The sequence below is a fragment of the Rhineura floridana genome, chromosome 13 (genome assembly GCF_030035675.1).
Source record: "Rhineura floridana isolate rRhiFlo1 chromosome 13, rRhiFlo1.hap2, whole genome shotgun sequence".
Taxonomy (NCBI): Eukaryota; Metazoa; Chordata; class Lepidosauria; order Squamata; family Rhineuridae; genus Rhineura; species Rhineura floridana.
Window position 1 is genome coordinate 40,463,492 of NC_084492.1, and position 11,899 is coordinate 40,475,390.

The 11,899-nt window shown below is 46.4% G+C and overlaps 1 long non-coding RNA gene across 1 annotated transcript in view; it reads left to right on the forward strand.

The window, feature by feature from the left end:
* LOC133369254 (uncharacterized) overlaps positions 1-10,963 on the forward strand; it is a 141,209-nt gene extending 130,246 nt beyond the window's left edge. Inside the window, exon 4 of the long non-coding RNA XR_009758850.1 lies at positions 9,416-10,963. This is a non-coding gene — a long non-coding RNA (uncharacterized LOC133369254). The remainder of the gene's footprint in view (positions 1-9,415) is intronic.
* The last annotated feature ends 936 nt before the right edge of the window (positions 10,964-11,899 follow it).

Genomic DNA, 11,899 nt, shown 5'->3' on the forward strand with positions numbered 1-11,899 from the left:
AAAGAGCTCCATGATTTGAGTCGTCTTTGTTTTGAATTATTATTTTTTATTTTCATCAATCTTGTGGCATGATGCTGTTGGTGGTTTGTGCCTCGGCTCTAGCTAGGAATGGGGAAGAATATCCACTAAATTGCACTTAGTGCCAGATTCCAACCAAATTTGACAGTCTGCTATCTCTTTGGACTGGCACTGGTTTCTTGCAGTGGGCTGTGGCAAAACTTTTTTGGGCTGTGACTGCAATCAGCATGGATTCCCCCCCTGAATTCCCCCCTATTTAACATAATTATCTTCACAATTTCCTCTTAAGTCGCTGCAGTTGTAACACTGTTTTTTTTATTATGAAGGCTTAAAATGTAGCAGGAAAAAATACATTAAAATAGTACTGCAAACAAAACAAGAATACAGTAGTGAATAGCAAAAGGGAATCATTAAACAGCACATCATTTAGCCTGAGGCAAGAGACAGCCTTAGAAGTGATTATCTGCCTCATTGATGTGCAAAAGAAAAAAACACTGGAATACTGTGATCATTTACGTAAGTATTTACATTAAAAAATACGCATCCCCCCCCCAAAAAAAACAAAACAAAACTGCGGCTTGAATCACGCAAAAAACCCACAGCACGTGCCACAGCAAGAGGAAACAAAAAAAGGGCGGATTGGGATCGAACAATGGACTATTGGAATACAAGCGGATCAGAACTAGGCAGCGCACCCCACCCCTCGCTCCAATGGCTCCCTGCTTGCCCTGCCGCAATGGAGTGGGCTGGACTGCCCCCCTGTGTGTGGTTTCTCAGCCACAGATTTTACAGTTGGCACCATCAGAATTAAAGATGCAAGTCCAGATTCATGATCTGATTGATTAACAAAAGGGACTCTTGAGTATTTTTGTAAACAACTGTTTTGAATCTCTTCAAAAATGCCTCAGTTCTACCAATAGAACCGTACTGTGAAATGAATGGACATGATGCCCAAGTCTCAGGAATATGCTGACCTGTGCATGTGCGTTACCAATGACCTAGGGAGGTAGTGGGCTCTCCGACACTGGAGGCATTCAAGAGGCAGCTGGACAGCCACCTGTTGGGATGCTTTAATTTGGATTCCTGCATTGAGCAGGGGGTTGGACTTGATGGCCTTACAGGCCCCTTCCAGCTCTATGATTCTAAGATTCTAGGCCTGGGCTCATGCATTCATTTGTGTCATTTATGACCTAGAAGAGTGTTCTGGCTGCAAAAGTTAGAAACTCTATCTACTGAAGAGACATTTTAAAAATTCCTCTTTGAAGTAAATGGATATGAACCCAGCTGATAAGAGCCAAATGCAGAGTTCTCGAGGTTTGATTGGCCTGAGAGGAGATCAAGTGTATAAGAGGCGGAATGTGGGCTTCTATTCCCAGGACTAAATCTTGCTGCCTAAGCTGCGGCAGCCACCTCATACATACCTAGCAAGTAGCTTTCATGGGCAATGAGTGCGCCAGGTGTGTCTTTGCTGAGAGGCTCTTTTCTACCAGGTGGCATTCTCATCGCAGACACAATCTTCCAAGAGCTTCTTCCTCATGGGGCTTGTGCATTCCAGTGGGGCTTATAGAGCAGGATGTCTCCCCCTGTTCTGGAACGCTGGTGGTCTCTTCACTTCAGGGGCTGTCATAGGCTAGCTGTGTTGTCTATGGCCAGGAGGAGCTGAATGATCATGAGAGCCACCCCCATTCCTGAGATCACTTCCAGCGGACCTGCCACAGAAGGCATGTCGCCTTTGCTGCCCTTGCAGCGCTGCAACCTCCATCTTCATTTCTGCCTCTGCTATTAATGCCAGGGCCGGCCTTGCTGTGCAACAGGATGAAGTGACATGAGGGTGGGTGGGACAGATGCTGGCAGAAATTGATATCTGAATGATGCAACAAGAAAGACTTGGATAAGGGGGGAGAGCTGTTATGGCGGGGTGTTTGGGCGCCACTTTGGGCAGGCCCCTGCTGGTTTACACCCAAGTCCTGTGGTCCCTTGTTCATGACTATGGAAGGAGAATGGGTGTTGATTCCCCCGCCCGCCACGGCCAGATGTTCCATAGCTAGTTTTCTTCACACTTTTGTTCCTTAATATTTGTATTTTGAGCGATTGCTTTATAAACATGCTTTCCTTCACCCTCCTTTTCTCCTCCGCCTCCTTTAAAGGTTTTGCATTCTTTTGTTCAAAATCAAATTGTTACAGGGGTACCTTGGGAATGCAAAGGCCTGACCGGAGAAGAAAGTGGCCACATCTCCATAGGCTGTTGCTGCCTTTCAGGTTTGCCACTTGCCGGCACAAGTGTCCATGTTCTTAAAGTCTTTGCAAGGCAGTCTCTTAATGGATTTAGCCATGGCCCCCTCTGGTTGGAGGCTGTTCTTTTTTTCTTTTCTTAAAAACCTTTTCTGGGTTCAGGCACTGGGATGCAATTCCACAAGGCAAATTCTCCTAGGAGGATTTGGGGCTAAGTGTGTGTGTAAGAAGTGTGAGAGAGGAGGGGGCTCTGCTGAAGAAAGGGCCACTTAAAGTAAATGCTAATGACTCAAAACATCATTCCTTCTGTGCTTTAGAAGCAAAATTAAAGCAGTGCAGGTTCCCAGCCTGTGCCTCATCTCCCGTCACTCTTGGGAAATTCCGAAAGCCTCCTCTGGGCTCCCCTCTTTTAAGAGCGTGAACCTGGAACCACTTACAGAAGAGGTTTAATACGAGGCAAAATGTGTTTTTTATTTAGTATTTGGTTGCATGAAAACGATGGATTCTCTCTGGCCGGCTCCTGATGTCATCTGTGCACATCGGGGCTGCCACGGAGCAAGCCAGCCCCTTTGCCATCTCCCTTGGCCACTTACATGCTTCTTTCCCCAGAACTGGCCAGGATGAAATGGTTTCATTTGCAGAAACAATCAGCAGATCTAGCAAACTTGTTTGGGTTGGACTCACTGATAATCAGCTTCTTACTGGACATACAGGGCCAAGGTGTCTCAGGTGGCATCAAAGGAGGGCGATTCCCACACAGCCACTGAGAGTGATGGGGTGCAACTGAATGCATTTGTAGGCTTCCACTACACGCAATTAAGTGCGCAAGAAAATGCCCAGCATCCGATAAGGAGTGGCAGCTTTCTTAAATAAATCCCTGTTGGTTGCTGTTAAAATGTACAGTATTATGCTGGTGCCTTTCAAAGAATCAAGTTTATAACTTTGTGGTGTGAGATGGTGCCAGCCGTGCCGCCTGTTTTCACTATTCAGTGTTGAGGAAACATATTACATCTGTCTTTGATCCCAAGATCTGGATTGCTAAAACTGATGGCCACAATTAAAGACAGTCCTGTTGAAAACCTGACCTCTGTCTGCTCTCAACTTCATGTAAACTTTTCAATATGGCTGTAATTTGGTATTAAATTACCCCTTGCTTTATTGCTTTCTAGCACAGCTCTGTCCTGTTGCTTTTTAAAGATATAAAGGCCAACATGAAAGAAAAATGGCAGCATATCTGCATAATTATGTAATTATATACTTGTTTTCCTACACTTAGAGAGCCTTTTGTGTAGTTTATGCCTCTTCAGAGGAACAATAATAGTTGGGGAAAATGATTTCTCTGCCTTTCCTGGGCCTGCATGGCATCAGCATGAGTTGCCCCCGTTAACAACAGTGCTGTTGCCTTGACTAGTCTGTGCATGATTCATTTGCTTGGGAAGGAGATAGCTAACTGTGCCTCTTTGCTTGTTTCCCAGCCTTTAATGGTCCTGTCTTTGCATGATCTTCAGTCTTGTGCATCCAGAAAGAAAGGCGCACAAGAGCCATCTTCACCCTAAAGAGGCTGCGTGCACCAAATCTGCTTAATCACCAGACAGCTCTGTGGTGGTCCCAGTCCTACTTGGATGGTCATCTTCAGAGGATGGCGCTTGGGGAATGCTGTTTGGCCCAGTGAAACCTTCAATGCAGGGTTCCGCAAGGGTCAGTTCTATCCCCCATGCTATTTAATATCTGTATGAAACCGCTGAGTGGGGTCATCTGGAGTTTTAGAGTACATTGTCAGCAATATGACACGCAGCTCTACTTCTCCTTCACATCTTCAGGTGGGGCAGTGGATATGCTAAACTGGTGTCTTGCCTGAGTAATGGAGTGGATGAGAGCCAATAAACTGAAGCTTAATCTGGGCAAGACTGAGGCACTGGTAGTGGGCCATTCTCTAGACAGGGTGGATGGATTGTGGCCTGCTCTGGATGGGGTTATGCTGCCTCTGAAGGAGCAGGCTTGGAGCATGGGGGTACTTCTGCATCCATTACTGTTGCTTGAGGCTCAAGTGGCCTTGGTGGCACAGAGTGCCTTCCATTATCTTTGACTGGGGGTCCAGCTGCGCCCCTATCTGGACAGGGATAGCCTAACTTATGTTCTCTGTGCTGTAGTAACCATTATATGAGGGGCTGCCTTTGAAGACAGTTCAGAAACTGCAGCAGGCGCAGAATTGGGCAGCCAAATTGTTGACTGGGGTAAGCTGTTCCGCATGTATACAGTAACACCAATTCTGCTGGCCTTTTTTATGTTGCTGCAAGCTGTGCCTTCATTTTCTTTTTCCCCTGTCATGGGCAAAAGCGTAACACTTCTCAAACAAAGATTTGTATTTCAGCTGTATCCTACCAGGGAAAACACAGATATTCACACTTCTGGGTTTTTTTTAATAGAACCCACTACAGCTGGTAGAACAGATTGAACATGCTTGGTCACCTAGCAACCAGTGAGTGGAAATGTATAATTAGAGGGCGGGGCCACAAGGAAAAAGTGAGTAATCCTCCCCAGAGGAATGCCTGCTTGTGTGAAAAAGTGATTGGCAGCTAACTTTTGAGCAGGAACTGCAGATGATGCAAATGAAAATGAAGGTAAAAGAAGTATATTTCCTATGAAGAAATGTTCCTATGTACATGAGGTCTACTGGTTGATTTTTATGCTGAGGGTTCTTTTCTTTTTTTGGTCTTTCTGGTTCTGCCTGTGTAGGAAAGGAAAAGGCAGCGCTGTGAACTTAGCAGCATTAGGTTTATGTCCTGAGAGCAAACCAGGCTGCTGACTTAACTGCCTGTGATGGTGACATGACTCTATCCTGGTGTGTGCGCACACCATGCACTGTGATGTTTCACAACTGGCTGGGCACAAGCCTCAGCCCTTCCACGCCTGTGACACGTTGAAGAGGATGCTGGCTGTTTGAATTGAGGTGGATCTTTTCCGGCCACTTCAGGTGGGCAGATGAAGCTGCCTCATGCTGAGTCACACCATTGGTCTGTCTAGCCCAGTTCTGTCTACTCTGACTGGCAGTGCTTCTCCAAGGTCTTAGAAAGGGGTCTTTATTTTTCCCTGCACCATGAACACTTCACTGGAGATGCTTGGGACTGAACTGGTGCCATTTGGCATGCAAAGCTAGTGCTCTATCACCAAGCTATAGCTATTCACCTAACTCTGGGAACAGACACAAGGCCATTTCTACAACAGCACATTCATTAGAAACATCTTCCTTGGAGGAGGCCTCTTGGGGATGCTTTTTAAAGGTGTCCAGGCCCAACTTTTCTGCAGAGCCAGCAGTCGCTCTGAAACTCATCAGGCAGGAGGCTACTGCAGGCACACAAGAAGCTAATCAGGGATGAGGCATGGCAAGGTGGCTGGTGGAAGGTGCTAGAAGGACCTAACCCATGACTTTGGCAGCAGGGCACAGATGCATTCCTCCTTGCACCACCAGGGGACGCCTGCTGCAGCTCAAGGGAGCAATTGTTAGCTTAGTCAGTGCTGTGTAGCAGCACTTCCGCAAGTGGCCAGAGGAGGCACTGCTGTAGTTCAGCCCTGCCAGACCAGGTGATTCTAGGAACCAATAGGAGCCTGCCTGGCTCTGTATAATGGATGCTCCAGGCTTGTTTTCCTGCCCCTCCTTGGCGACCTGATTAGTTGGTTTATCCATTAATTTCTTTCTCCAGTTTGTAGACCATCCTCAACGTGATTCCAGGACAGATTCCAACCATGCACAAAATCCAATAATACCTAATTAAAAATAACCCAATTAATATAAAACAGTCAATAGAGCATCAGCCCAAGAACAATGAAACCCAAGAGTGGTGGTTATTAATTTGCTCTAAATGCCTGGAAGAATAGGGTTGTTCTTGCCTGCTCTCAGAAACGCATGAGTCTCCGCTGTCCAAACTTACAGGGAAAGGGCATTCCAGAGTCGGGGCCACAACAGAGAAGACCCTCTCTTGCGTCACTGTGTAGCAAGCCAAGCGTGCTGAGTAGATGCTAAGCCCCTCCCCCCACTGCACTGGTGTTTGTTTTTTGTTTTTTTCTCTGGCCTTTTGGAGCCTTTGCCTGCCTGCTCTGGCATCTGGCCACCAGCTTGCCGCAGACCAAGCCATCTGCCTCTGGCCACACTGGGCCCTAACAGCTGCAGTGACTGAGAGCAGTGGTGATGGCCTGCATGGCCAGGCTGGCTCATGTCGAGACACTGTGCTTATCCTGGAAGAGAAAGGAAGCCAGAGAAGGAGCTGGGCCAGGGGAAGCCATCTCATCCTGGCTATGGTCCACCTTCCACCCATGTTATAGTACCCCAAAGCCTTCCAGATCCAGCACAAGGAGTGGCCAAACAGACCCTCTTGGCTTCCCATGGAGAGGGTGGAGCTGCATCTGGGAACCCCCCTCCATTGCCCCCACCCCTCATTCAGGCAAGTCCCTTAGAACCAGGAGGTCCTGGGACTTTGCTTTCTCCCTCAATGTCTCTGGGTGGTTCTTGGTGAGCTTTTCATACACTGACACAGTTTGCCCTCCTAGATCTGTGTGAGCTAAGGTTTGGGGGCGGGTAAAGTGTTTTAAAGCACCTAGGCAGGAGGAGGATGTGCAACATACAACAAAACACAAGAGGAGAAGGAAGAGGAGGCGGCAGCTGTGGGCCATCTGTGAAGCCTGGACAAGCTCGCTGCTGCAGGCATTCCCTTCGCTGAAGGACAATGCAGCAGCTTCCACATGTTGTTGGATTCCAGGCCAGCTTATGTCTGCCCCACTGGCCAGCCTGGCCAATGGAGAGGGGAAATGTGGGTTGCAGTCCAACACCGTCTAGAAGGCACCAGGTTGGCTACCCTTCCTGTAGGATATCCTGGAACCCAAGAAGCCTGCCTTATGCCAGCAAGTCAGGCTGTTTGTCTGACTGGCCCAGTATTGTTCTCTCTGACAGCAGGAGCAGCTCTCTAGTCAGAGAAGCCTTTCACGGCACAGCCACCTCCTACAACCCCTTCGCCGCTGATCAAGCTGCAGCCCTTCTGCTCTGCCGTTGCGCTATGCACCCTCCACAAAGCATCAAAGAAGTTGCACAAGAAGAACAGCGCCAGGCTCATTCATTTTAAAAGGGCTTATGCAGGACAATGCCCCAGTGGATCAGGCCCATGTTGACAGACTGAGCCTCCTCTGGTTACTGGGCTGGAGTCAGGCACCCCTCCCCTGCCGTCTCTCCAGTACGGCTGTGGTTGTTCCAAAGAGGAAGCCACTAGGGGGCACTGCAGGTCTGTCCCCCAACAGCCCGCGAGGCTAGCGTGAAAAGCAGGTCTTTGGAATGGTGATGGTGGTGCTGAGTGCTGTTTTGCTTAGCAAGGCAAGAAACAAAGAGCCTATGTGAGGGAGCAAAGCACTCAGGAAAATGTGCAGCATAAGGGATGCTGGAGCTGATTTCAAATGGAACAGTTTTGTAATTCTGGTTGGCACAGAGCGCATTGTGTGTGTGTTGTTGATTTCACAAATTCTTATTTTACATGGAGATGCTGTGCATGAGAATGAAAGGCCACAATATTGCATAAATACAAACAATATTTCCTGGAATTAAAAAAACACAGAGTTTTAAAATTTTGTCTGTGACAGAAGAACATTTCAGTATTCTTGGCTTGTGTGGATTTTGTATATTAGAAAAAGCAGCTGAAGATAAGATTTCCCTTTAATATTTAGAGAAGGATTTTGACACTTTAATAAGGGAATCTCCTCATCCATCATTTGCCATTCTCGTCTGTCCGAGCACCCTCATAAATTTCAGCCTCTTCCATATTCAGAGCTTGTATAAATAAAAAGCCATTGTGATTGGGCGGGCGGGGGGAGAGGGAATGTTCCCTTCCCTGGTCCTCTGCCCATTAGGAAGGTTTCCTTTTGTGCTCCTCAGACTCCCATAAGGTGAATAAGTGTGCCAAGCCAAAGAAGCCCGTTTTTTGTGCTCAGTGCCATGTTTGTCATTGCCAGAGAAGCCTCTTCTCCACTACCGCCTGCTTTTATGACCAGCCATCTCTCTCAGTCTTTTTCTGTGCTATTTTAGGGATTATGCAGCTTCTCTGAGATACTCTGAAATTAATCAAGGCAAGCAAAAACTCTTGCCATGCTATCCATCACTGGAGGAAAGAACAGATTATGCAATCCAGGAGGCAGCTTTGGAGGCTGGTGTCTTCCCGGTAATCACAAACCCAAAACCTGCCCTCAAAATGGCAGCCCCTGTTCATCAGAGGCTCATTAGGAACAGTTTTGACATGGGGAGGATGCCTCATGGATAGTCTCAGCTCTAAGTCATCTGCTGGTCTGTTCATCGGCATTCAGAGCTGAACAGCACGAGATGCTGGTCACTTTGCCTCCTTCCGAAACATCTCCTCAGCTGCACCAGGTTAGAGAAAGCTTTTGTGCTGTGAGAGATACAGAAACTGCAGGGATGCTCCACCCCCACCCACCCCTGGACATTTTTATATTTCAGACGTTTCCACAATCAAGCCCTGCACTTAATTCCCCCCAGTGAGTTAGTCTGCATAATCTGGATAGCACACACTTGGTTTGATTGCAAGTAATAAAAGCAGATTATCCACAAAGTTGGTCGAGTGACAATTCTGACTTGCCTTGACCCAGTGCCCAGGGAGACAGGAATTCATCTTATAAACCTCTGCACCCTTCTCCTCCTCCTGATCTCTGAGCAACATGGCAGGGTTGCATTAGCCCTCCCTCTTGTCGTCGCTCAGTTACATGAAAACAGAGGGCCGGGCTAGGCATGGACATCGTATCACTCATGCTTGGTCCAGGCCAGCAGTTAAAAGCACCCATTTGTGAGGGAGGCTCTCGACTCCATTGGCATTTAAAATCCTGCTGTTAGTTTTGGCCCTGAAACCAGTATTGTCTCAGAATAATTATGGTTTGTGGTACCCCTTAGAACTAGCAGCTCTAAATTTGCAATGAACACCACAGAAGAGACCACAGTTTCCCCTCAAAACACATTTGGCCTGTAAACCACTTATTTCCAGTAGACAGTCTGTTGTGTATGAAGAGCAATCTGATACACTAAAGCATGTTCTGAAAATATCCATATAACATTCCCCACCACAATCAGCACTCAAAACTAACTATGACCTCCCCATTTTCTTTTATTGCTGCTGTACAGAAGCTGAAAGTTCTTCCTTGCCACCAAAAGGTTTGCCTGATCATATGGGAAAATATCTCCATGACAGCGTCAGGGGGTCTGCAGGATGAACAAAGTGGCAATAGCCATGCAGTTGGGCAGAGCTGCACGGGAAGCCAATTGTGCATACTACGCCACCCGGGCAGGGAAGCATTTTGGCTGCCATAAGCATGTGAGAGGGACTGGCCTTGGCAAAGTGAACTGGCCTGGGATTTATCATGAGCCACCCTCTCCGTTATCACAGTTTCATTTATTGCACCTTCCGAAAAGGAGGAAAAGGTGCTCATTATTGACAAGCCAGACTGAATGCCTGGATGCCATGTGATTAAAGTGGCAGTGAAGATCTTGCAGTGCTCAAGTATTGTAATCCGAAATCATAGCTCCAAACGTGAAGTTGGGATCTTCCCATTGGGCACCTGACAGCATCAAGTTAAAAAATGGAAGAAGGGTAAGTGCAGCTGAGCTGACCCGGAGGAGTGAACAATTATCCTAAATACCACAACGGCGTGGAGCGTTCCCTTCCTGAGCAGGAGCTGCTTGAGAACAATGCCCAGCTGGTGATGGTGGCGGCGGCAGGAACCAAGCATTTTAAACCTGCTCCTTTCCTCCACTTGTGTTAATGCAGACGTTAAATCTCATAGTATCCACTTTGCATAAACAATAAGACTAAAATTATTTCTGCGATTGAAATGTTTGTTTAGCATTAGACATCTTCATACTATTGTACATTCTGCATTATAATCCACTCTGTGCTTGGTTTTGGGCTTGATAGATTAGTTTTAATCTCCTGTCTAATAGTGGAGGGCTGGTGAAATTTATTAAACAGGCAGGGCTTGGTGGCTGGATTTAAGATGGGTCGTGGTGGTGCATCTACTTCTCTCATGCATATTGCATTGGGGGAACCACCAGTGGCTCTAGTCATCAGGAGGTGTTTGGGGAGGCCATTAGCCCTGAGGGCATCACTTAGCTGGGCCTCAAAGTGAAGGAAGCATCTCATTTACACATGAGGAAAATCCAGAGTGGACCTGAGCGATACAAATATCTGAAGAAAGGGTTCTCGTTGTTAATGCATCCTATTAAACATCTCTTAAAACCATTATAGAAGTTTTACAGTCAAGACTGTTTCTACTTGGTCAGAATCACTATGACATAAAATGAATGTGACACACACACAAATAACAGAGAGAGAAACAAGAGATCGCGTTACGTGGTGTAATGAAGGAGAATCTGACTAGAAAATTCATATGAAGTAGGGCTCTATTTTTTCTTCTTTCCAAAACCTTAATGTATCACTGGCTCTCACAGTTGGCTGTAATTTGATGCATTCTGGGGATGTTTCCCTTAGAGGAGAGAGTGCACACATTGGCACCATCTGTTTCCATTTAGCCATTTCTCTACCCACTGGACAGCCAACACAGGAAGTGTATTAAAGAAGTGGCACCTCCTAGTGGTGGATGGCACCCACATCAGTGTGCAACCTGCACTGAGCTTGCTAGTCGGCTTCTACTGCTAGCACAGCCCCAGTAAGGATTTTGGGTGTTGGAGGGGCAGCCGCTTGAAGCTGCCTCATCCTTGTAGAATCTCTGTCTGGAAGCATCCTTCAGTGTTGGTGAGAGGGAAGGGATCCTGCTGTCCACTTAGCATTCTTTCCCACTTTGGGAAGATGACTTCCAACTTTAAATAGATGCCATTTGAACAAAAACCATGTATAGTGATCATTATATTAAAATGAGGTAGTGAATCCCCCCCCAGTTTAATGACAAACAATGGCTCTTCCCCCAGAACGCAGCAAATGGGACAAATACTATTTAGAGTAATTAAAAGCAAAGGCAACCAAGAACATCCTCTGAACGAAGAAGGTATTTCTCTTCAGTGCTTTGGAGTGTTGAAAATGGCTCAATTTCTTCAACTTTGTTTCAGTCAAACATGGCAGATCCTGAACCAGTTCTAAGTTTGCCAATATCCAAGTGGTATCATTCTGATTAGACCAGCCTTTGCCAACCAGGTGCCCTCCAAATGTTTTGCCCTCCAACTGGGACTGATGAGAATTGTGGTCCAAAGCACCTAGAGGGTGCCAGGTTATAAAAAACTGGATTAGATTATAGCCACTTAAACTGTCTATTATTGAATCATTTTATTTGCTAATGGGTCAAGCACATGCACCTTTTGGATGTGATAATGTGGTTGAGGATTTTTTTGTGAGTTTTACAAAGAAATAAAAACTGGTCAATTGATCATCATTTAGCTCCTTTCCACTTAGACATAATAAAAATAAATTCTGTAGTATAAATAATCTGGGAAGGGGATGGAGGTTGTGCTAACACCACATGGGCTTCAGTGCATGTACACAGAGATCCCATTAATGCTGAAATCTAGACTACCACTGCATTTGATTTCTGTTATTGATTTATTTAATTCTGTCTTATGTCTTATGTATCGCTTCGTAAAAACATCCCAAATAGAGAG